Source organism: Chiloscyllium plagiosum, unplaced genomic scaffold (genome assembly GCF_037043375.1).
Source record: "Chiloscyllium plagiosum isolate Xiang-an unplaced genomic scaffold, Cpla_swu_hap1 HiC_scaffold_31, whole genome shotgun sequence".
In the NCBI taxonomy this organism is placed as follows: Eukaryota; Metazoa; Chordata; class Chondrichthyes; order Orectolobiformes; family Hemiscylliidae; genus Chiloscyllium; species Chiloscyllium plagiosum.
This window is the reverse complement of record NW_028270169.1, coordinates 28,791,462-28,817,693: the sequence shown is the minus strand read 5'-3', so window position 1 is coordinate 28,817,693 and position 26,232 is coordinate 28,791,462. Positions and strand designations below refer to the sequence as shown.

Below are 26,232 nucleotides of genomic sequence, written 5' to 3'. Positions count from 1 at the left end.
TCAAGGGCTGATTAGGGATAGTCAGCATGGCTTTGGGGAAGAGTGATCATAATATGGTAGAATTCTTCACTAAGATGGAGAGTGACACAATTAAATCTGAAACTCAGGTCTTGAACTTAAAGAAAGCTAACTTTGATAATATGAGGCATGCATTGACTAGGATAAGCTGGCCAAGAATACTTAAGGAGTTGATAGTGGATAAGCAATGGCAGACATTTAAAGAACACATGGATGAACTTCAAAAATTATACATCCCTATCTGGTGGAAGAGTAAAACAGGAAAGATGGGTCAACCATGGCTAACCAAGGAAATCAGGGATAACTTTAAAGCCACAGAGGAGGCATATAAATGGGCCAGAAAAAGCAGCAAACCTGAGGATTGGGAGAAATTTAAAATTCAGCCGAGGAGGACAAAGGGTTTAATTTGGAAGGGGAGAATAGAATATGAAAGTAAGCTTGCAGAAAACATCTATAGATATGTGAAGAGAAAAAGACTGGTGAAGACAAATGTAGGTCCCTTACAGTTAGAATCAAGTGAATTCATAAAAGACAACCAAGAGATTGTGGACCAGTTGAACAAATACTTTGGATCTGTTTTCACTGAGGAGAACACAAATGCTAAGTCTCTTTTAAATCTCCCCCCCCCCCCCCCCCCCCCCCCGCCCCTCACCTTAAACCTATGCCGTCTAGTTTTGAACTCCCCTACCCTGGGGAAAAGACCTTGACTATTCACCTTACCTATGCCCTCTCATGATTTTATAAACCCCTATAAGATCACCCCACAGCCTCCTACTCTCCAGAGACAAAGCCCCAGGCCTATCCAGCCTTTCCTTATATATCAAACCTTCCAGTCTCAGTAACATCCTTGTAAATCTTTTTTTGCACCCTTTCCAGTTTAATAACATCCTCCCTATAGCAGGGCGACTAGAATTGTATGCAGTAAACCAAATGTGGCCTCACCAATGTCTTGTACAGCTGTAACATGATGTCCCAACTCCTGTATTCATCTATCTGACTAATGAAGGCAAATGTGTCAAATGCCTTCTTCACCACCCTGTCTACCTGTGAAGCCACTTTCAAGGAACTATGTACATGCACTCCTAGCTCTCTCTATTTGATAGCATTCCCCAGGGCCCTACCATTAACAACGGAAGTCGTGCCATGATTTGTCTTACCAAACTGCAACCCCTCACATTTATCTGCATTAAACTCCATCTGCCATTCCTCGGGCCACTGACCCAGTTGATCAATATCCTGTTGCAATCTCAGATAACCTTCTCTGTGTCGACTGTACCATCAATTTTGAAATCGTGATTTGAAAATGCTTAAAACAGTCTGTTGCAGATAAGCAATTATTAGTTTCACCAGCGTGTCCATAGTGTTAGAGGTGAGGTAATAGCATGGTTAGAAGGTTGGCTGTCTGGCAGAAGGCAGAGAGTAGGGATAAAACGATGGAAGCCAGTGACTAGTGGTGTTCCACAAGGGTCAGTGTTGGGACCACAACTTTTTACTTTATACGTTAATCATCTGGGTGAAGGAATTGAGGGCATTCTGACTAAGTTTGCAGATGATAGAAAGATCGGTGAAGGGGCAGGCAGTATTTAGGAGGCAGGGAGGTTGCAGAAATAATTAGATAGGTTAGGAGAGTGGGCTAAGAAGTGGCAGATGAAATACCCCAACATGGGAAAGTGTGAGGTCATTCACTTTGGTAGGAAGAATAGAGGCATGGACTGTTTTCTAAATGGGGAGAAAATTCAGAAATCAGAAATGCAGAGAGACTTGGGAGTCCTAGTCCAGGATTCTCTTACGGTAAACTTACAGGTTGAATCAGTAGTTAGGAAGACAAATACAATGTTGTCATTCATCTAGAGGACTAGAGTATAAAAGCAGGGATGTACCTCTGAAGCTTTATAAGGCTCTGGTCAGACCACATTTAGAATATAGTGAGCGGTTTTTGGCCCCATACCTCAGGAAAGATGTATTAGCCCTGGAGCGGGTCCAGCGGAGGGTCACGAGAATGATCCCAGGAATGAAAGGCTTGACATATGAGGAACGTTTGAGGACTCTGGGGCTATACTCGATGGAGTTTAGAAGGATGAGGGGGGAATCTGATTGAAACTTACAGTATACTAACCTGCCTGGACAGAGTGGACGTTGGGAAACTGTTGGCAGAAGAAACTAGGACCTGAGGGTGCAGCCTTTGAGAAAAGGGAAGACCCTTTAGAACGGAAATAAGAAGAAACTTCTTTTGCCAGAGAGTGTTGAATCTATGGAATTCATTGACACAGAAGGCTGTGGACATCAGGTCATTGAATATATTTAAAACAGAGATCAGTTTACAATTGCCAAGGGGATCATAGGAGAGATTACAGGGAGAAATGGAAGAGCAACAAGGTAAGACTTGTTTTTTCCGAAGTCCGATAGTCTGAAAGAGGCAGAGATGGCAGTGAGTGGAGTAGTATGCTTCTCCTTTTTAAATGTGAGAGATCAGGGAGCAGTCAAGTATCCCTGAAGACTTAGTCTGTCGGAAGTGTCCCCGCCTGCAGTTCCCCTTAGACCGCATGGATCAATTGGAATGGCAGTTAGACACACTGAGGAGCACACAGGAGGCTGAAAGTGTGGTCGATAGTAGCTTCAGGGAGAGATCACATTCTGAAATTGGTCAATTCAAATGTTGAGTCCTGAAGGCTGGAAGGTGCCTTAGTAGAGGATGAAATGTTGTTACATTGTTAATGTTGATGTTAAATTGGCTGGAACTGAACACTGTAGTTATGAGTAGACTACTGTGTGTCCCCATGGTGCCTTGCAGTATAGTGCCCTTGATTCTGCATGAGAGAATATGCTTTTAACATGGAATTGTTACAAAAAGACTCTGTGTGTACCCAATCTGTATAGTGAGGCAAAATGGAATAGTGTAGAAGCACAAACAGGAAACAAAACTGTTAATAGAGATATTATTTCCACGATCAAGTATAGTACCTGTTTGCTTTACTGCACTTCAATCTGTTCAATCTGATGTTCATACATTACCCAGGATCTATCTATTAATATGACTGGATTAATATTTTGAATATTACAGATAATGTAAAGATTGATTTAGACAAATATGCTGCCAAGATTGGTTAGGAAAATCCTGTCTCCCAGAACACTTCCAAGGAATAACGATCTGTCTAGGAAATACTATTATCAACTTGATCAGCACAAGCAGTTAACCAGAATTCATATTAATAATCCAAATTCTGAATCATTCTGGTTTAAAATTTGGACTTAAGATATGAATGACAACTCTCATACTTGCTTACAGATAGTTTCTTATGACCTGGCGTAGGTACAATTAGGGAATGGTAGTCTCCCTGCTGATTAACCTGGCTCGGTGATGAAGAAGCAAATGGCCAAAAGGAATTAAAAATTAATGGGTCCTGGGGTGGAACATCAAAATGCTGCATCACTAAGAGATGGTGTAAATGTAGCAATAACTCTGAGGGTCCTTCTTAGATGATTAACAGAGGCAAATTGGGGCAACATTGGTTTAAATGTGCCATGGAACTGTGTTTACAACTCTCAGAACATGTTATAACTAATTCCAGAAAGCAATCCAGAAATGCCAATCAAGTGGCTCTGAAGAATTGAGCATGACAGCAGTTGCCATGCAGCGAAAATATCAAAGCAAGCTGAAAAACTTTCACTGCGAGAGTTCCATCAGGATGACACCTGCAGTCAAAAAGTGTGGCGCCAGAAAAGCACAGCAGGTCAGGCAGCATCCATTAGGAATGAAGGGCTTATGCCTAAAATGTCGACTCTCCTGCTCCTCGGATGCTTTTTGATCTGCTGTGCTTTTCCAGCGCCACACTTTTCGACTCTGACCTCCAGCATTTGCAGTCCTCACTTTCTCCCATAACCAGCTGCAGTCAATCTAGTCCTGACTAACTAGGGGGTTAACTGCACATTTTGATATTGCTCTGTTTTCAAGTTTAATCTTTGCCAGTGAAGCTGATGGCGGAGTTATGTCAGTCTTGATTCTCAGTCTCCCAAAGATTACAAAAGGCAGTCTAAAGACTCCATCAATTGTCAGCTCGATAGATGCTGAAAATAAAACTTAGCACTGATAACTCAAACAGTTCTTGCGAGTATTTTGTACTTGATTGCACCAAAGCTGAATTCCAGTTTATACGCTATCCTATCAATCATTAGTAGAATTGTCACTAGTTGGAAAATCCTAAATATGAGACATCCAGACACTAGTCAGCTACAATAAGCTTGAGGTATCACTTGGGACTGAAAATATAAATATAGAAGTAAACTGCAGTGTATCACATCAGTCTACTGGGAATGCTGTCTTGCTTTAATCTAAGTTTACTGTCCTATTACCACTTACGACTGAAAATCACTGATGCTCTGCATTCATCATCAGAATACCACCCCAATAATTAGATAGACAATATGCAGAAAGCTACATACAGTATAAGCAAGTATCCTCTTCCATTAAAAATGGGGGGAACCAAGATGGCGGCAATCTGAAAGGTCTACTCTGCTGAGCTATACACCACAACTCAGGCGAAGTGGTATTTTTTTCCCTCCCCACCTAAGTTATTTCAGAATAATTCAATAGTTAAACAGGTGTGGAATTGTTATAAATCTTTTTTTTAGTAAGTGAAGTTGACAAAAGGTAAAGGCTTGACTAAGTCCCAACAAATGGGACATTCACTGGCGGCGTGGGGCGTGCTCGTGACTGTGACTGTGACCACAGCCTCCTCTGCAACTTCGTTGGAATCATTTACCCAACAGACCTTAGCTGCAGCGTTTGTGAAGCTGATCGAGGTGTTGACCGAGGAGAGCCGCACTAGGCTGGAACCGATTTTGACCATGTTGCACGAACACAAGCAGGAGCTTGAAGTGCTCGGAAAGGAAATGGAGGAGATTGAACGGTGGACTGCAGCATCGGAGACCATGATCGAGTCCTCGACGGAGTGGATCAAGGCCTTCAAGAAGCAGGTCCGGGCCTTAACCGAGCAGGTCAATGACCTCAAAAACAGAGGTAGGAGAAAGAATGTCCGGGTTGTCAGGTTGCCAGAGGGAGTGGAAGACGAGCAGCCAGCAGGTTTTTTTGAAGGCTGGCTGCCGCGATTTTATTGTTGGGAGGCCGAGGCAGGCCAGGTGACGGTTGACAAAGCTCACCAGGTTGCCCCCCCCCCCCCCCCCCCCCCTCCCGCCTGATCCTAGTGCGATTCCAATGCTACAGGGACAAGCAGAGAGTAACAGAAGCTTCCAGAATGCAGGCGAAGGAGCCACAGGCCTTGATTTACTAAGGATCCAAGATAATGTTCTTCCAGGACTTTTCTGTGGCCATGATCCATAAAAGGAAGTTCTTTGATGAGGTGAAGAGAAGACTGAGGGACCTCGATACTCTTAAGGTACCCGGTGGTGCTTCATTTTACTCATGATGGGTCTGTACGCTTATTTGATTCTTTGGAAAAAGTGAAACGCTTTCTGGACACTTTAAAACATAGTGGATGGTCTATAGGATTTGGACTTTTTTTGTACTTCTCTCCTTTTCTTAAAGAAAGTGTTGTTGGATTTTTTTCTGATGTTACTTGAGGTTAATGTATAGTTGGGGATGGGTAGAGTGCTCATTTTAACTTCTTTGTTAATATTCCCTTACTTTTGCATGCATTTGGAGTATGGCTCAAGTCGGAAGGAGGAATGGAGGTTTATGGGGGATGTTTAAGCACCCTTCTTGGGCAGGAGATAGAGTCCCCAATTAACTGCCTTTTGTATTTGGTTTAATTTGGTTTTTTTGTAATGTCATTTTTGAAAGTTCTGTTAGTTTGTTAGGTGTAGTAGTTTTAGTGTGTGTAGTTTTTAGGCTCCATGAGTTTTTTTTCCATTTATACTCAGCGATTTGTAAGTTGAATTCTTCCTCTCGGGGGTTCAAAGGTTGTTGTAAAGGGTTATGGCTAATTGTGTTCTCAAATGGTGTACCTGGAACATTAAAGGGAGTCATTTGCCAGTCAAGAGGAAAAAGGTACTTTTGAGTTTTAAAAAGGCAAGAGTTGATATTGCCCTATTGTAGGAAACTCATCTTGATGATAGGGAACATCTGAAACTACAGCAGGGTGGGTTTGATAGGGTGCTTTTTCTCATCCTTCAATACTAAGAGCAGTGGAGTGTCCATACTTGTTTGGAAGAATCTCCCATTTAAATTACTACATCATATTAAAGATGAATATGGTGGTTTGTAATTCTTAAAGCCTCAATATACAGTGGAGAGTATGGTATTTTGAATGTTTGTTGTCCCCCAGTGCACCCCCTTAAATTCCTGATAGATGCATTCTCCAAATTGATTTCCCTTGTGTCACGGCATATTATTATGGGGGGAGATTTTGACTGTCTTATGGATCCCATGGTGGATTGAATGCCCAAAGGCTCCCCAAAAATTTAACTGCAATCTAAACAATGAGTTGATTTATGTGTGGAATTGGGGCTGGTGGATGTTTGGAGGCATCTCCACCCTCTGGTAGGGACTTTACGTTTTTCAAGTTAACGGTACATTTGCTAAGAGAGTTATTTGCAGTTCAGATCTTATATGGTTTGAGCTTCACTGTGAGAAGTTAACCAAAATAACTTATAGTTGAATAGACCTGTGGTGTAAGCAGAGTGAAAAACAGACTGACTTCATAATTAACTGTGTGGAAAGTGGCTGAAGCTAAACCTCTGTTTGAATTTTGGGAAGGAATAGAAGCTTGCCTTGCTGGTGGAGGAATCTACAGTGGTCCTCACAAGGTCTTGTGCCAAGGAATTGGCTAGGAAGTACGTATTGAAAATGTAACCAGGACATGGAGTGGGAGATCCAGTCAAGAAATGTTAGTTGTAAGTTTTACCTCAGAGTATGGCTGAAACTGAGGAGAATTCTCCAGAGGCTGTGGAATGCAAATGGCTCTTCCCTTCTGAAGTAAATCACTTTAAGACTGATGTATCTTATTAGACAATTCTACAAGATCCAAGAAGTAAATGTGCATGACATATGTAGATATAAACAATATTTTGAGGTAACAGTGCTTGTTTTATTTGAGTCTTTCAATATCCAAAGTTTACTTTTCTAACATCTTGTGGTGTACTTCTGTTGATTTAAAAGAAAGTATTTAGATTTCCTTTTTTAGTTGCTCATGGTCTCCATTACTAATATTGGTTATACTATAGTCCAAAAATGTTAAACCCAGTCAAAACGTAATGGTAATCTGATGCACAATTCAGCTACAAATTTTAATGTGTTTTTAAAAAAAGGTGCTTCGTAGGAGCATTATCAAATGACATTTGACATTCAGCGGTACAAGGGAATAATGGGATCATTTCAGTTTTTAAAGGAGCAGGAGAGGTTGAGACATTTATGAAAGGACTTTCAAAATTTAGGACCAATGCAGAAAATTGCTTTGCCCCTACTGGAGACGGGTGAGGAAAATAGTGGACATACAAGGTGCCAGAATTCGAGTAGTGATGAGCTCTCGAAGGGCTATCGGGAGGTTGTAGAGGTCTGGATGGCCAAGGGAGGTAGGCATTTGAAAACAAGGATGGCAATTTTAAAATCAAGATGTTATGGACTAATCACTAACATAGGTTAGTGACCATAGCACCACAGTTAAATCTGATAGCAATCTCTGGAGCTGTTTTCACTGAAAATCATACTTGCCACAGAAGCTGGTGCATGAGGCTCTTGTGCAATGGAAGTGTCCTTACACTTTAGATTAGATTAGATTAGATTAGATTAGATTAGATTACTTACAGTATGGAAACAGGCCCTTCGGCCCAACAAGTCCACACTGCCCTGCCGAAGCGCAACCCACCCACACCCCTACCTTTACCCCTTTACCTAACACTACGGGCAATTTAGCATGGCCAATTCACCTAACCTGCACATCTTTGGACTGTGGGAGGAAACCGGAGCACCCGGAGGAAACCCACGCAGACACGGGGAGAATGTGCAAACTCCACACAGTCAGTCGCCTGAGGCGGGAATTGAACCCGGGTCTCTGGCGCTGTGAGGCAGCAGTGCTAACCACTGTGCCACCGTGCCGCCCACGAGGTGTCCCTACCTCTTTGGTCCTACCTGCTCCTCTATGGTATAGAAGCCTGGGACCCACCAGCTCCACCTGCTCCTCTATGGTATAGAAGCCTGGGTCCTACCTGATCCACCTGTTCCTCTATGGTATAGAAGCCTGGGTCCCACCTGCTCCTCTATGGTATAGAAGCCTGGGTCCCACCAGCTCCACCTGCTCCTCTATGGTATAGAAGCCTGGGTCCCACCTGCTCCTCTACGGTATAGAAGCCTAGGTCCCACCTGCTCCTCTATGGTATAGAAGCCTGGGTCCTACCTGATCCACCTGCTCCTCTATGGTATAGAAGCCTGGGTCCCACCTGCTCCTCTATGGTATAGAAGCCTGGGTCCCACCTGCTCCTCTATGGTATAGAAGCCTGGGTCCCACCAGCTCCTCTATGGTATAGAAGCCTGGGTTCCACCAGCTCCACTTGCTCCTTTATGGCATAGAAGCCTGGGTCCCACTTGCTCCTCTATGGTGTAGAAGCCTGGGTCCCACCTGATCCAACTGCTCCTCTATGGTATAGAAGCCTGGGTTCCACCAGCTCCTTTATGGCATAGAAGCCTGGGTCCCACTTGCTCCTCTATGGTGTAGAAGCCTGGGTCCCACCTGATCCACCTGCTCCTCTATGGTATAGAAGCCTGGGTTCCACCTGCTCCACCTGCCCCTTTATGGCATAGAAGCCTGGGTCCCACTTGCTCCTCTATGGTATAGAAGCCTGGGTCCCACCAGCTCCTCTATGGTATAGAAGCCTGGGTCCCACCTGCCCCTCTATGGTATAGAAGCCTGTGTCCCACCAGCTCCACCTGCTCCTCTATGCTATAGAAGCCTGGGTCCCACCTACTCCAAATGTGTGTCTTTACATCTCTCATACAGGTTAAATAGGAAATATCTAAAATAGACCACAGGGACGGCAAAACTGTGTTTTGCGCTAGACCTTTCTTACTTGTTGACTGTGTGCACTATCCATATTGCTGAGATTTTCCACAATCTCACTGCGTTCCTGAGGTGACGCCATCCATTCTATTTGCTAAGTCGGCATCAAACAATCATTTCCGCTTTGTGTTGTATCTGAGTTAATGATGCAGGTTAAGAAATTCTGTCATAATACAACTATGCACTACCACATCAATCATTTGGTGTCTTCTGTCTTAGTGTTCTCCATCTGGTGTGCCATTAGGACAAGTCTTGTCTTGGGATTCCAGCAAACATCCTGGGGAATCCGCAAACATATTTCCTAATCAACTTGTTCAGGGATGTTATTACATATTTCTGGAGCATATGGGAACTGATCTTCAGCCTCCTGGCTCAGAGGTACGGATACTACCAGTGCTTCATAAGAGTCCTCCTAAGCTGTTAACGACATAAATGCTAATTTCTAAGCATGTGTGCAGCCACAGAGGCACGCACTTAATTCACTGAAGAAGATTGAAGAGGTTAATGATCACTGTTTTCCTTACTGCATCATTTAATAATTATTCCCAGCCCGTTAAATGCTCACCGTGTTTATATAAAAATGATTGTAAAACTATAAACATTTCCAAGCAGACCGAGAGGCCCTGGAAGACTGTGGGAAAGGCAGGCGGGTGGCACCATTTAAACAGCAATCTGCTATATTTTAGGGGGTGCGGATTATATGTAATGCCGAGTTTTCTAAGCATGGAATTCTTTGTTGTCTTTCCACACCTTTTTTTTTAGAAAAAGAAACTTTGTTAGCCCACATTCCCCACTGCAGTGACCTTGAAAACGCCAAAATCCATGATATGCACTCTTCATTTGTATGTACCAGGAATTAATCACTAGCCATGTTCCAGAGGCTTCTTTTTGTGTGTGTCTTCGCTGCAGAAGTGTTTTTTTCCAAAACTGGTGTTTACATCACCGGACTTGGAAAGAAAGCGGAGACTTGTGCATTTAGTTTGACAGACTAACCTTTTGCGACAGTGCACAGGCTTTTTTTGAATTGTGACACTGGCCCTGCTCTCTCCTGACTTTGAACAGAAGAGACCCACGCGGGTTGCGGATTGGGCAGTTACCTATCTGTACAGCTTGATGCCTCTGTAAGCAATCCAGCGTGTACAAGACAGACTACTGCTGTTCGGCTGATTGGCTGTTGTCTCGCTGAGAGAGAAGTCTGAGAGCCCAGGGGCTTTATCTCTGCCTCTGCTTCTTGCTCCCCCTGCCTGTCCTTGGTTTGCTGTAGGGACACTGATGGTTGCTACATGCCAACAATATTGATGAATCTAATTGGCGGTCTTATTTTTGTGTGTGTTAACAATTAAGGCAGTGCGCACAGAGACGGAGTGAGCCTTATGTTTCTCTGCCTCTCTAATTCTATGCGTTCAACCTCAAGCACTCATATTTGTATTCTGTGCTCCTGCACTCGATTGTCTAAATATTTGGATACAAGAAGACAAAAGATTTTATTTTGTTACTGAAAGGTAGGTTTCATAGAAATGATTATAAATGATCTGATAAATGCTAAGCAGCTTGACTTTGTAACATCTTGTATGATGTAGCCTTTGTAGGAATGTCTGCTGAATTTAATGTGCAGCTTCGAATGATCAAAATAACTATGCTCTGTAGTTCTGTAAGTGACCATGTTAAATTGTTACCTATGTTTATTTGTACAACTCCACTGCATACACAGACCAAAATAACTGCCACTTTGATAATCTGGAGGAAAAAATGCATCACATTAAATCCAGATTTATTATACAGCAGTTTTAGTATCAACAGTGCTGTGTCTCTCTTAGCAAAGTATAAGAGAGGTCTAGTTGGAAATTTCAGAGGGAAACCATTTAGTTAGTAGTGAGGGTCTATTCTACATCTCAGTACTTCAAGCAGGACTGCAGTGGCAAACAAAAGAGATGGGAAGAAGTTGGGCAAGTTTGATGTTTACTGATAGCTATCTGATGGTAGTATATTCCAGGCTTTCCTTTAGATTGTCTCTGTTTGTGTTCTTGATTTCCAGGAAGACAGCAGCAGGGTCTTTGCTGTAGCTTGACATTTTATTGTCTGTTTTTTTTCATGACATTGCCAGTTTTACATGCTGCTTTAATTTGTTGTCTGGAAAAGGAAGGTTTCACCGAGAGCATCAGGAATATGTGACTGAAAGTCTATGCCACTGTTTAAATGTATGGTAATACAGTTGGTCACATGCTGGTTAATCATTCCAATTTTCAGATTAGAGTTTGATTTTTGACCAATCAGCTAAGGTCCCTATAATCTTAAATGTTTAAATATTATGTTTAAAATGCAATGTTCGCTAAAATTTTAACAAGCCATGTTTGCTAAGATAAGGCAAAAATGTTATTGGTATGGGTGTCATTCACAAAACACTCAGTCTAGAACTATTTATACCAACAGTTTAACATTCATTGATAATTTTGTAGAGAGTGATACTGTACTTAATAAACCCTCTCCTCTTATTACAGAACTTAATGTTGAGAAGATAAATAAGAATAACATCTGAAAAAAACCTGTTAACATTCACAGATAAAATTAAATCTTTGTTCTGAATACCTGCAAATCTGCAATCTAAATGAGAGATTTCTCATAAGTGACGCACTCATTCTTGGTTCATTGACAAAGGAGACCAAAAGATTTATTCCATCAGAGAGTTTAACTACTTGTGTTCCATGAAGCCTTTGCTAACGTTAAATCACTTTAGTGCCATTTGTTTGTGTTCGCTTGAGCTAATGATGGATGGCAGAGCTAAAATTGGATTTTTTTTTCATTTCACATTGAGTGATGACATCATATAGTTCCAAGTTCAGTGCATGATAGAAAGCAGGAACTGCCTTTACTATCAGTTTTGACATGCAAAAAAGATATTGATCAGTGAGAGTTTGTATGTTAAACATGGTGTAACAATAAAAAAGGGGAAGTTAGGTCTATTGACATTGTCCTCGCATCACTATGATGCTGACTAATGGGAGTTAACAATTTGGAATAATTGAGATTCTAATGGGCATGAGATCAGTTTAAAAACTGCACATAACATGGTATCATGGTGAACAGCTTCCTTGTAGAAACAATGTCAATTTGGTGATCTGGGAGATGTCAATAGGATTTGACAAAGTGATAATTTGTATTGGAATCCAGCCTATTAATAAATAAGCGAATAGAACACAAAAATGAAGGGATAAATATGCATATGTATAAGACAATCATTGAAATATGGATAGCATATTGACTTTACACAATCTAAACTACTGCAGTCGATGCTCACAATGTGATCTCCTCCACATGGGGAGAGGAAGTGTAGACTGGGTGACTCCTTCACAGAACACTTATGTTCTGTCCATAAAAAAGACCCTGAACTTCCAGATGCCTGCCACTTCAACACACTGCCATGTTCCCTGGCCAACATCTCTGTCTCAGACTTGCTGCAGTGTTCCCGCAAAGTTCAATGTAAGCTGGAAGAACAACACCTCATTTTCCGCTTGGGGACCCGGCAGCCTATTAGACTCAATATCGAGTTCAGTAACTTGTGGGCTTGAGACTCCCATGTCCTTACCCTAAAGCTCACACAACAGGCCTTGCTATCACATAGTCTGCTATTACACATAACCCATTCTTAGCCACTAACAGTCTCCATTAATTCACCAACCTAGCCAGATCATTATCCACTTCATTGTCTATCCAACTGTTCTTCTTTCTCTTTGGGCTGTATCCCACCCTATCATTTACTCCTTACCTCCTCCCCCCACCCTATCTTATGCATGTAAACTGACATTCTTCCAGCTACCATCAGTTTTGAGGAATGGTCACTTGACTCGAAACATAACCTGATTTCTTTCCACAGATGCTGCCTGACCTATGAGCTTTTCCAGCAATTTCTATTTTTTTGCAGCATATCGAGTGTAGTTTTTAATGCCTTGTTGTGACAAATGATAATTGTGAAGTAAGACTTAATATTGTAAGGTTATTTCTTTAGGTGTAGAGAAAGCCAAGGTGAGATTTGAGAGGTGCTTTTAAAATAATGCAGGATTTTAACTCCGTGAGAGAGGGAAGACTGTTCACTCTGATTAGGCAGTTAATTGCAACCAGTCCTCAACTACACATAGTTGAAGATTGATGTATAAGGAGAAGTGGTAGAATTGTTTTCTTTTATTCAGCAAATGGTTGGAGCATGGAGTATTGAGACAGAGACTGACAGTTTTAAGGGAAAATGGGACGATAATTTGAAGCAGACAGAGGTGTAAAGTCTTGCAGAAAGAACAGGGGCCAGTGAGACTCTTCAGTGGAGCTAACCAAAAGTACAGTATTGGGAACATTTTAGTCCTGTTGTTCCTCTGGCTCTGCACAAATTTATTTTTAACATCAAGCACCTTTGTTTCTCATTTTTGCCTGGCAGCCGTTAAGCCCTTCTGAGATTTCCTGAGTGGGGTAAGCCTCGATGTCTACCTTTCTTATTGCAGAACCATTTTGCAAAGCGGTCCATGACACATGTTAACTCCTCTCATTTGTCACCTAAGAGGGTTAATGCTTGTTTTAGGCAGGCAGCTTGGATGCACAAGTAACCGCTGCGGTATTTAACAATGGTATCTATGCTTATGCAGATTGACAGCTGACCATTTCCCTGCTAAACTGGTACACTTTCGCCCAGTTTATACCCAGAAAGCATGCAAACCAATACATTGAACCTTCACTAGCCTTTCGCAAAACGCATGCCAGCCTGGAAATTTCACTCCTTTGGGAAAGACATCTGCAGGACTGGGATTATAAGAGCAAGAAATTGGAATAAAATTTGACCTGCTAGGTTTCTACCCTTCAAACATTGCACCAAAAACATCTGACTAGAAGCAGGGGCTTTTATTGCGAGGGCCTCAGAGTGAAGGGGCGGTTCTTTAAATCTGACATGAGGAAGAATTTCTTCAGCCAGGGTGTGGTTAAACAGAAGGCTGTGGAGGCCAAGTCATTGAGTGTATTTAAAACAGTGATAGGTTCTTAATTAGTAAGAGGATGAAGGGTTATGGGAGAACTCAGGAGATTGGGGTTTTGAAACATTTCAGCCATGATGGAATGGCAGAGTTGACTCAGTGGACCAGATGGCCTAATTCTGTGCCAAACCTATCATCTTATGGTCTTATGTTCTTCATCTCAATGTAGAGATTTGCACACACATCTGGGAGGATTCCAGACTCAACTGGAAATTGCACCATATAATCCTTCATGTATGCCTAGCAGTGAGTAAACTGATTTGATTTTAATGTTTAAATATGGATGGAATCTTCCATGGTCAAAGCAAGGATAGATCATGGAAGCCTGGAAACAAGATAACATATGAGCACTGATGTGTTACCCAGAAGGCAACATCAGTAAAAATTGCAAAAGCTGAACTTATCTGTCTTGTAGTGTTCAAAATGGAGGTCCAGTACAACTAGGAAGTTCATTTTCCTGTATTATTGTTTATTCTTTTATTGCTTTTTCCCTCTGGGTTGCTGTCTCTGGCCAAATAAGTCCTAAGCACGAAGGCTCATGTGCAACCGTACTACTCTGCCTCCACTTAAAATGTTTAAATGGTATATTCAAGTGAAGGGTCCATTTCCTTTGGGTCTGCAATTTTGTTACATAAACCAGTGCAAGCTTCAGATCAGTTGGAGGTTGAGGGTGGCCTTCAATCTGCGGTACCATTTGCATGATTAAGGGCATAGACATGGGCAAGGGCTTGATCATTGACAGCCTTTCCATGCATTGCTTCTGATCTATTTGGCTATCCCTCCCCAAGACACTCACCTGCAAAATTCACCCACCACTCCCAACACCTGCCTTTGTTCCTGGTTGCTTCTCTAATCTGTAAGGTGCTGTGCCAATAGCAACCAACCTCCTCACTGGTGCTGCCAAGTGCTGGAGCTGCTAGACTTTTGATTAGCCAGCAGCTCCAGGCATCTGAAAGGACCCAAAAGGACAAGCCATTAAATCTTGCAAATGACACAAACTGATTGGACATATTTTGTATTCTTCAATGTGAGCAGTACATTCTGAAATAACTCCACAGAGGCTGGTATCCTGTCACCAAGTCACCTTTTATTTACACGTGGGGAGCCCTTGACACTGATCCAGCTCCCTCAGAGCCAGCTCTGAGTGAACAGAACTACTGACACTCTTAGTGTTTATTTGTTGGCCAGGGCTCCCTGACTGGACCAGATTAATGGCCCCAATCAGTGAACTCATATTCTCTGAGATCCTCCTGGCTGACTTCACTACAGTCACTACGGCCCTCTCCCTCTGAGTCCAAGGACATAGATAGTTTTTTTTATATAGCTCTTCCAGGGACACTTTTGCACTGGGTCAAGTTCCTCCAACTCTGCCTCTGATACGGTCTGCCTGTAATGCACAGTAGCTTGCTCCTTGTGCCTGGAGTGTCTTGGAAGAAATTCATTCTCTTCTTCAGGTGACCGAGAGGTTGAGGCAGGAATAGCCACTGTGTCCACCTCAGATTCCGAGGTATCTTCAATGCTTGATGGAGAGGGAGAGCCCATGGATTCTATAACAGTAGGAAAGATGACTGAACTTAGTCCCCTGAAGTAAACTGCCTCTCTTGCTAAGTGGAGACTTGTGTCTGGCATTGGCATTTCTGATGCCGTTTCCCCCTCTCCCTGCTAGATCCAAGAAACTCAGACTTAACCTGGTGCGGAATCTTCTCCCCACTAGCTATTCTACCAGAGTATCCCTGTCATTGTGTGAGGGGTGGACTTGAAATCAAATAGAAACTGGGACAGTTTGCTATCGAGTGAAACTGTAGCCTGTTTCTTTAAGCCTGTCTTCAACGTTTGGATTGCTGTTTCTGCCAGACTATTGAATGATGAATGGTAGGGAGCGGTCCTTATATGTTGATTATCATTTGACTTTAGGAAATACTCAAATGATGGCCCGTTATCTGAGACCAACACTTCCAGGAGTCCATATACTGCAAAAGATACTCACATTTTTTCTGTTATCATTCCTGTGTTCGACGAATGAACTCTAAGCCCATCCAGCCACTTTGAGTTGATGCGAAGGTGCCAAGGTGGAGGCCAGGAGATGTATGAACTTTCCGTAATAATTCACCAGTCCAAGGAAAGACCGAAGCTCCAGTACTGACATGGGAGCCGGGGCACCTTTAATTGCCCTTATTTAATTGTCCCACAGGTGTAACCCAGTCTTAGTGACTCTGTAGCCCAAGTAGATCACTTGGGGTGCCTGGAACACACATTTTTCCCTTCTAAGTTGTACGCCTGCCAATGAGAAATGTAAACAGACTATGTCCAAGCTATCTAAGTGTTCCTACTTCGGTCTTCCCTGTTATTAGCACATCATCTAGATAAATGGTGACCTCTGGTAGACTTTGTAAAGTGTTCATCATTCCCTGAAAAACAGCACAGGTGGACGATATCCCAAATGGCAGTCTCAGAGATTGGTACAAACTCTAATGGGTTTTATTGTAGCATACTTCTGGGAATCCTCATCTAACCACAATTGTAGGCAAGCATGGCGCACATCCGGCTTTGTGAAGGTCAGCCCTCTGCCAGCTTTGTTTCTCAGCCTCTATGTGAGGGATTGGGTATTTATCCAGCTGTAAGAAGTGGTTTGTTAAAAACCCCCACAAAGACAAACCGACCCATCAAGATTCACTTTTGGTATGACTGATGCTGCCCATTTCGCAAACTGAACTGGTTTGATGATTCATTTGCTTTCCAGCCTTCTGATTTCTGACTTTAGTTTTGCCCGTAAGGCAAATGGCACTGGAGAGGCCTTGCAGAATGGTGGAATTACTTCCTGGTTACCATGCAAGGTGGCCTTGGCTTCTCTGATAGTCCATAGACTTCCTTGAAAAATGTTCAAGTATTTAAATAGGACTTTACTCATGCAGTCATTTTCTGATCAAACAATGTCTAGTCAATCTATGTGAATCTTTCTCAACCAATTTCACCCCATCACAAGTGGGCCTGAACTTTTACTACAGTCAGTGGTAACTGAGCCAGCTGCTTCTCCTAAGAGACTGGAACCAATGTTTTACCCTGTATCTGTAAAGGGGCCCCGGTATAGGGTCTCAGTCTAGCCAAGGTCTCGCTCAAACTTAAAGGTTGGAGTCCAGAGCAAATTTTGTTGAAGACTAGTTCTGCAATCAGTTATATAACCACGCTGGTATTGACCTTGATTGCTACTACGTGACCATTTAACTAGACATTCACTTTGATTGGTTCTGATTTGGATGTTGCTAAGTAATTTAACTGTTCCAGACCAAATGTAGGTGGGCTTTTCAGGGTTTGCACTCCTGGATATCAGCCTACGAGTTCTCTTACTCAATTTATGTCTAGTGGATCTCTTGCTGTCTCGAGTCCACATACCTGCAGCAACTACAGTGGCTTGCTGGCCCTAGTCCTGGAGAAAGTTTTAACCATTTGTCCTAAGTTTGGCATTGTTTTGGGGTTTTGCAGTAGCCTGACCTAGAGTTTGTCTGTTCAGGATTTATCCTGAATGAGGCTATATAATTGTCTTCCCTCAGACTGGTGATGGTGTCCACTTCCATTGGAATACTCTGCAACACATAAACTCCACTTGCCGCATTCTCCAATGATAAAACCAGGCTTATAAAATCCCTACAGGGTGGAAACAAGCCATCTGGGCCATTGAGTCCACTAAAGCACATCTCACCCAGAACCAGCCCCTACCCAATCCCTGTAACCCTGCTTTTCCCAGGACTAATCCACCTAACTTGCACATCCCTGGACACTATGGGCAATTTAACATGGCCAATCTACCTAACCTCCACATCTTTGGACTATGGGAGGAAACCAGAGTACCTGGAGGAAACCCATGCAGACATGGGAAGAATATGCAATCTCCACACAGTTACCCAAGGCTAGAATTGAACCTGGTCCCTGGCACTCTGAGGCAGCAGTGCTAGCCACTGAGTCACCATGTCATTGAACATTTGTAGTGCCTGTCTAAAGTTCATTTGGGCCTTAGCCAGTAGACACATTTGCATGGTTGCATTATTAATTCCACATACAAATGGTTTGTCAGTATCTCATTCAGGGTTAAACTATAGTCACATGCCTCTGCCAATCATAAGCCAGTCAAAAGTCTTGATATGCATTCCCTGGGTCTCCAATTGCTGAGTAAAACTGATAGTGTCTCAGAATTAGAGGAGGTTCGTGTCGTAATATTTCTTAACTAAATTTGTCGATTCTTTAAAGGTTTTAGTATCTGGTGCTTCAAGGAAGTAGGCTCCTAATAACTGCGAAAGCTGCAGATCCACAAGTTGTCAGGAGAAGTACTCATTGCTTTTCATCTGCCCCACTGTCATTTGCCCGGGAAAACAAAATAATTCTTTTCATGTACTGGGCCCAGTCTTGACCAGCAGAATTGGACCAAATTAACAGCCCCAGTCAGGGAACTCCTATTCTATGAGGTCCCCTGGCTGACCTTGTTACAGTCACTACACATTCATTTCCAAATATTACTTTTTGACATCTTTTTATCTCCTCTCAGAGGAGGAAGGTTTATTGATGTCTACTCAAGTGACTAATGAGATGAAGAGTTCGCAAGGCTTCCTTCCAGAAGTGCAAGTAGATGTCTCATTATTTTTGCAGGCAGTGCTAATGACACCTAACAAAGAGGATTTCACCCCAATGAGAGAAGAACAGGAGGGAAAGCAAATCTTGGTCATTGCAGTTTTTAGTCAATCTGTCTTCTTTCTTCATAAAGAGAAAGCAAAGTTTTGGCTGATTGATCACAGCTTTGCCTTTAATTCAGAAAGTTGTGGCTTCAAGTTCCACTGCTGAGATTGGGGAGTTGTAAATGAGAACTGAGAAAGAATTTCACCAAATCCTTTTACTGATGTTACAATTTTTGGAAATACCATTTTGTTTTGAATTCTATTCTTCATTGGCTTTTATTAGCATCAGTCTACTGTACAGACTGTCTTCAAATTGTAGTTCATCTGCGCTGTTATTGCACTTTATCCTACTCCCATACCTTATTAGATGTGTTACCTTTGTACCTCATGCTGTTCCCAAGTTGAGATTCTGCACGTGTTTCATCTTCTCTAATCCGATATCCTCTCCCTTTGCATTTTATTTCAGATGTGTGCTCCAGGAGATGAGTGTCCTTTGAATTCTCCATACTCTGAGACACCTTGTAATTTGCTCCCTTAAGAACTTAGGTCACATAGTAAGGAAATATAAACTGAATTCCCCTGTTGATAAAGTTGCTTAGGCTCCTTTGAGACATATTAAGAAAGCTATTGTGACATTTATTTTGTCTTGTAATTCTTTTAGTACTTCTGATTCATCAGGTAGATGCACCATAGAAGATGATATTTACCTAATGAATTCAGTGGGTAACATCCTGGCGTGCAAGTGACTAAATTGTGATTGTAATATAATTCTGCAGAAATATTAGGTGTACATTGAATTCTGTGTGCTGTTACTTGAAAGATTGTTAAATATTGTTTACTAAATTGAAAAATAAGGATGTTCTACAAATGTATCCACAATAGAGCTGAGCTATTCAAAGAAAGTCCTAGTTTTTATCTATCATCTGTTCCAAGTTGTCTTCATTCTCGCCTTTGTAGTAGTCGGACAATATGATTGGGATGAGCATTATGGTGTTAAGAAGAAGAACCTGGATTACACTTGCAAATCTTACCTATTAATTTTTATTTACATTTTCTTCCAGTGTGGGTGTCATGACATTTTAACCTCTCCTCTCTCAAGTGATGAGATTGTGTAGGTTGTACTGTAACTGGCCACCAGGAGGTGTGGAAAAGTTGTCCATCATGACTTCCTTCCTTCCACAGGTCTCTGGTGTTGTCAGCAAATTGCCTGGTCGATAGCAAAATGCTCTTCTGAAATCTTTGTTTAAAGCGAGGCGAAGCCAAACATCTTTATGAAGGCCTTGTTTAGAGTAATGGAACAGTCAGCAAATGGAGTGCCAGTCTCTGCAGCCCGACCGCTGCAACAAAGCAATGACGATTGTCTGGAGTGCCAATGTCATTCAAATTGAAAAGTGCAACATTTCACAGCCTGAACTGTTGGCACTCATATGTTATCAGATGTACCTGCAGAGTGAAGTAAAACAACACCTGCACTCTCTCCTCGTTCTCAGACAATGCAAGTAGACTGAGGAAAATGTGATTAAATGTACTGTGACAATAGAGAGCAATCACAATTGACCATCCTCCCATATGGATGAGACAAAAGGGACAATTTAAAAAAAAATTATAAACTACCTTGCCCCTGATCTTATTCGCATCAGCAAAGCTGAAGTTCTTAAAGTATTTTGTATTTTTCTGTGTGATATCGCCACAGCAGGAGAAAAGGTAACATTTCAGTCTATCTGAAACAGAACGGGTTGGAGAAACTCAGCAGGTTTGGCAGCATCTTTAGAGAAAGAAATAGAGTTAATGTTTCAAGTCTGATGATCCTTCATCAACAGGAAAATGGTAGTATTCGTGCTGATGATGGGGCGTGCGGTGGCGGTGGCTGGGGGGTGATTCGGATAGACAGAAATGATACCCTCAGTGAGAGAGAGAAAGAAAGGAAAAGCAGGCAAAGAGTTTGCTAATGATAAGCTGGAAGGGAGATAAATGCTGAATGGGTGCTATTGGGAAGTGTGAGGGAATAGTTGAAAATTGGTCAGCTAAACCAGGAGCAACCCATACAAAACAGGACCTAGAAATGCAGGGAGTTGATAACATGGAGGAGAGTGCTTGTGTCTTGAAATTGTTAAACTCAGCATTGAGTGCTGAGGCTGTAAGGTAACTAGGTGGAAGATGAGGTGTTGTTCCTCCAGCTTGTCTTAGGCCTGGCATTTACATTGCAGTAGGTCTGAGATTGGCATAGAAATCTCAGTGAGGTGTTGAAGCAGCAGGCAACTGAAAACCCAGGATCATTTGTATGGACTGAGCAGAGGTGCACTGCCAAAGTGGTTTCCAGTCTGTGTTTTCTCTCCCCAGTGTAGAGGAGACCACATTGTGGGCAACAAATACAGTAGACTAAATTGAGTGAGGTAAATCACTGCTTTACCTGGGAAGATTCCCTGGGGCCTTGGATAGTGAGGACGGAGGAAGTAAACAGGCAGATTGTATGGGAAGGTGTCGTGGAGGTGTTGGGCAATAAGGAGGAGTGGACCAGGGTGTCCCAGAGGGAAGGGTCCTTACGGAATGCTAACAAGGCGGATAGGGGAGTGTGTATTTGGTGGTCCAGTATGCTGCAGGCCATCTCTATGCTTTATTCACAGTACAAGTGCTTTTTAATCAAAGTGAATTGATTTAAGAACATTAAGTGGTGAGTCATGATATGTAATTATTTGAGCAATATTTATTACTCAGTGCTGATCCTTTTGAAGTCTAGAGAGATGAGGCATTTAGATGGGGTTAAAAGTTATTAGAACTGTTCTGAAAACTGTTCAGCTTCTGAGAAAGGGTAGGTTAATATTTCAAGTGGTTCTCTCAGAGCTCATAAAGTTAGTTTTATAAGACTTCTGTGCATTCAATGGGTTTGTAGGCTTAGAGTCTACAAAAGTTGAGTGATTTACTGTATTGTTTGAACTATCTTGTGGGTGGATTTGAACCATCACAATTGGGCGGCACGGTGGCACAGTGGTTAGCACTGCTGCCTCACAGCGCTAGAGACCCGGGTTCAATTCCCGCCTCAGGCGACTGACTGTGTGGAGTTTGCACGTTCTCCCCGTGTCTGCGTGGGTTTCCTCCGGGTGCTCTGGTTTCCTCCCACAGTCCAAAGATGTGCAGGGTCAGGTGAATTGGCCATGCTAAATTGTCCGTAGTGTTAGGTAAGGGGTAAATGTAGGAGTATGGGTGGGTTTCGCTTCGGCGGGTCGGTGTGGACTTGTTGGGCCGAAGGGCCTGTTTCCACACTGTAATGTAATGTAATCTAATCTAATCTAAAACCTAATCTAATCAGTGAGCTGGCCAGCAGAGTGAGTGGGACACTTGGGCAGCCAAACATTCAAGTGACTGGCTGAGTCCACTTTGATGGCAGGATCTCCTTTAACATACTGCTGCAAGTCCCACACCTTGAATGACTGTGTCACAGACAACAGGCTTGAGGATGGTTCAGTATTGGAGATGACCCACCTGAGAGGAAGGTTAATGTGGGGGAGATGATTGTAGATTGATGGAGAATCACAGATGCTGTGGTAACCCAGAGTCCAAAGAGCATTTACAATTCTGACAATGTGAAAGCAGGTTGTTCTGCCCTTCTAGTCCACATCAACCCCTCCAAAAAGCATCCCACTCAGACCTACCCTATCACTGTAACTCTGTATTTCCCATGGCTAATCCACCTGGCATGCACATCCCTGGGACTATGGGCACCCAGAGGAAACTCATGCAGACACTGGGAGAACGTGCAAACTCCACACAAACAGTTGTCCAAGGAATCGAATCCAGATCCTTGGTGCTGTGAGGTGGCAGTGTTAACCACTGAGCAACCGTGCCACCCCAACCAGAAAGCTGTTGGGTTTTGGAAAGCCACATTAAGAAGAAAATGAGCTGCATTAATTCTGTAGCATTGATTTTAAGGTGGCAGGTTTATTTAGAATCGGTATCTTACCTGTTCGGTGTACCTGCATAATTCTTATTACATATTCCACTTTAATAGTAAGTCAGTGTTTCAATTTACCCCTCAAGTCCTCTTTATTTTCTTAACCTTGTTGTTACATGCATTGTCTTTAAATGATTAAAGGTCTATGAAGCCATAAATATCCAGCTTGACCAGGATTTTCAAAACTGAGATCATTACACAATGTAAAATGTCAATCTGATCCAAAAGTTATGAGTGGCAATGAATATACTTTTAATGTGGGTGGTGGCAGGCTTTTGGAATTTTGTTTTCAGTAGCTATTGACCATCTTCCTGCAATATCTGTAGGTGACCCAACCCGAAAGGCCTGTTTCCATACTGTAGGGTGGCGTGGTGGCTCAGTGGTTAGCACTGCTACCTCACAACATCAGGGACCAGAGTTCGATTCCCGCCTTGGGTGACTTGCTTGGTGAAGTGTTCACTTTCTCCCAGTGTTTGCATAGGTTTTCTGCGGGTGCTCAGGTTTCCTCCCACAATGCAAAGATGTGTAGGTCAGGTGAATTGGCGATGCTAAATTGCCCATAGTGTTAGGTGCATTAGTTAGGGGAATGGGTCTGGGTGGGCTACTCTGCAGAGGTTCAGTGTGGACTTGTTGGGCCGAAGGACCAGTTTCCATACTGTAGGGAATCTAATCTAATCAACAAGTGGATAACTACTAATGTCGCTCAGAAATAACCCAGCTCCTTGTGTGAAAGCAGCTCACTGCCAATCCTCTCTACTCACCATGCAATTCTCCCAGTACACAGTATGGCCAACACTGGGTGGGCATAAAGATGAGGGAATCACTTGCACACAGTACAATTATTTTCAGCAACCACAAACCCTGGGAAAAGAAATACATTACTGAGAGCAATGCACAGAGCTGAACTGCACAGTAATGATCATGTTCATAACTAACACAGGACTCCTCAAAAATATTCAGCATGATTCCTGTAATTGTCTATCAATTCTTTTAACTTATTCAGGTGCAATTTTCTTTCTTCCTCAATCAATCAAGCTTTCTCTCTCGAAGTGTTGACTCGTTTGTGGAACAGTTGCACAGTGTCCCTGATATGATCGTTCTTCACATGCAGCTGGGTGTTAGCAGGTTGTTGGAATTGTGGTTTTACACAGCCACACCTGATATTGTCCATACACCAACTGCTTCTGATACAGGCCAATAAAAAAAATGAGGAGTGGGAACACCTCTTATTTACTTTTCTTCACACCAAGAATTGTGCAGCCTGAAGTAGCACGTTGACCACTCGCTGATTGCAGCTACATTGGCATAAACTAGGGACTCCTGCTGACTGCATGATCACTACACAACAAACTGGATAATAGAGCAATCTGATTGCCTCGTTCCCTGTTTGCTTAAGCCTCTTTTATGTGATAGGAGCCCAGCAAGAGTGAACTAGGAAAATAAGGTAAGCTACTTTGTATGGCTTCTGTTTCAGAAGCAAACATTGCAAATCATCTAAAGCAGGAATCTAGTAGAAGTCTAAATAATGTAGGCTCTGGCAAGGTTAGTGGTAGAATTGGAAGTCAGCAAGGACTATCTCTAGGTCAGGGGTATTTCACTCCGTCTTTTGATTAACCTGTTCAGATGTATTTGGACATAACTCTGAAGGAGTTAGGGCTATGAATTTAGGCCTCTCTAAGGGAGGGACACTGTCACTATGTTACAAGAGCTCTTATGGCTACTACACATGGTATTCTCAGGCAGTCTCCAATCCAAGCAGTAACCAGAATGATTAAGTTAGATTCCTTACAGTGTGGAAACAGGCCCTTCGGCCCAACAAGTCCACACTGACCCTCCGAAGAGTAACCCACCCAGACCCATTTACCCCTGACTAATGCACCTAACACTCTGGGCAATTTAGCATGGCCAGTCTACCTAACCTGCACATCTTTAGACTGTGGGAGGAAACCGGAGCACCCGGAGGAAACCCACGCAGACACGGGGAGAATGTGCAGACTCCGCACAGACAGTTGCCCGAGGCTGGAATCGAACCCGGGTCCCTGGCGCTGTGAAGCTGCAGTGCTAACCACTGAGCCACCATGCCACCCAAATCTGCTTAACTTCTGAGATCTGACATTTTCAGACTTGTACGCCCATGGGTTCACCTCCTTCTTTTTGTACTTTTCACAAGTGGGTTGGTGAATTTCTCTCTGGCAGCAGTGAATTGCCAACGAAAGGTGATTATTGCTTGTTAATGGCTAAATTTGTCCAATTTAATATTTAGCATTCTATCTTGCCAAACGCACCAAGCAAGCTGGGTACTGAGAAAACTTGACATGAAAACCAGAGCGGGTATTTGGTGGCTTCATCTCTCCACTTTCTCCAAAATGACCTTCTTGTTAGACTAAACAGCATCTTGGCATGATCCATGTCCATTAGTTGCTTGCACTCTTTGACCATGGACATTGATACCTGGTATTAGCCAACCACTCAGAACCATCATGGCACCTCTGCTACATTGACAGGGTGTTCTGCAAGTACAGACCTGCAATGCCTGGGGGCAGTGGCAACTAGCATTGAAAGGCTGTAGCAGGTACACTTTGCCCGCTTGAACAGGTCTCCAGCTGAAGGATTGGACCAGGCTGCAACTCAGGGCTGCTGGTTTGTCCTGTTAGTGCCCCCTCACTTAGTGCTTAGCTGCACACTCGCAGCATCGCTGTCTTGCCTTGCTTGTCTTGCCAGTTAGTGCCTTGGCACTTTGACCAATGCCAGAGGCTTGTAATAATGCCATGTTGATGGGTTGTTTTGTATGGAAACACACCAGGCTGCCTGTTAATAGGGATCTTTCTGGAAAGGGGTCAGGCAGGAAGAGGGGGCTGGTTATGTACATCAAGTGCCAGTTGCCTGCATGGCAAACACACACCAAATATGTTTTCAGCCAAATTGCCATGTCAGAAACTGGGTGAGGACTAGTCCTTAGTCCAGCTAAGGTGGGGGAAGTGCTGTTGGTCAGGGTGGTCCTAGTCCCATCAATCAAGGGCACAGTCTACACGTAGCCTAGGAGCTTGTCCATGGTCAGTCATCTGTTTTGGATGTTCACCGTCAAAGGAATCTGTCCTAGTACGGTCTGGGGATTGGGCAGTGTCAGTCCTGTACAGCCAGCAACAGCAGTCAGGGGAATTGTATGCCTTTAGTCAGGGACTGGTCTGTCAGATTTGGTGGTTGCTTATTGAAAACGGTCTCAGGTCCAGGGTAAATAAAGTCCTGGGCATCGATCCTTTCAGTATTCAGGAGGGTGCAAGGGAGCATGTAGGGGTCGGGGGTGGGGAGATCAATATCAATAGAGGTGGGGGTGTCCACATAGCAGTGGGAAGCAGAGGGGAGGACTAGGATGGTGACATTGTGTGAGGGGATCTCCAGGTTCATGGGGGTTACACAGTACAGTATAGGAGGGCATGGTAGGCTATGGAAAGAAGATGGGGTTAGTGCTCGTGTCTGCCATTGTGGCCTCCACAGGAGAGCAGAGAGGATTAGAGGTCATTTTGGGGTTCAGGAGGCAATGAGGACAATTGGAGGTGAAGTTCAACCTGGTGGGTCTTCACATA

General features: G+C 43.1%; 1 protein-coding gene across 2 annotated transcripts in view; it reads left to right on the top strand.

Moving 5' to 3' along the window:
- Positions 1-10,243: 10,243 nt before the first annotated feature.
- LOC122564039 (membrane-associated phosphatidylinositol transfer protein 3) overlaps positions 10,244-26,232 on the top strand; it is a 440,972-nt gene continuing 424,983 nt past the window's right edge. For both annotated transcript variants that reach the window (XM_087977378.1, XM_043718505.2), the window contains exon 1: positions 10,244-10,528. The gene's annotated coding sequence lies outside the window, so the exon portion shown is untranslated. The remainder of the gene's footprint in view (positions 10,529-26,232) is intronic.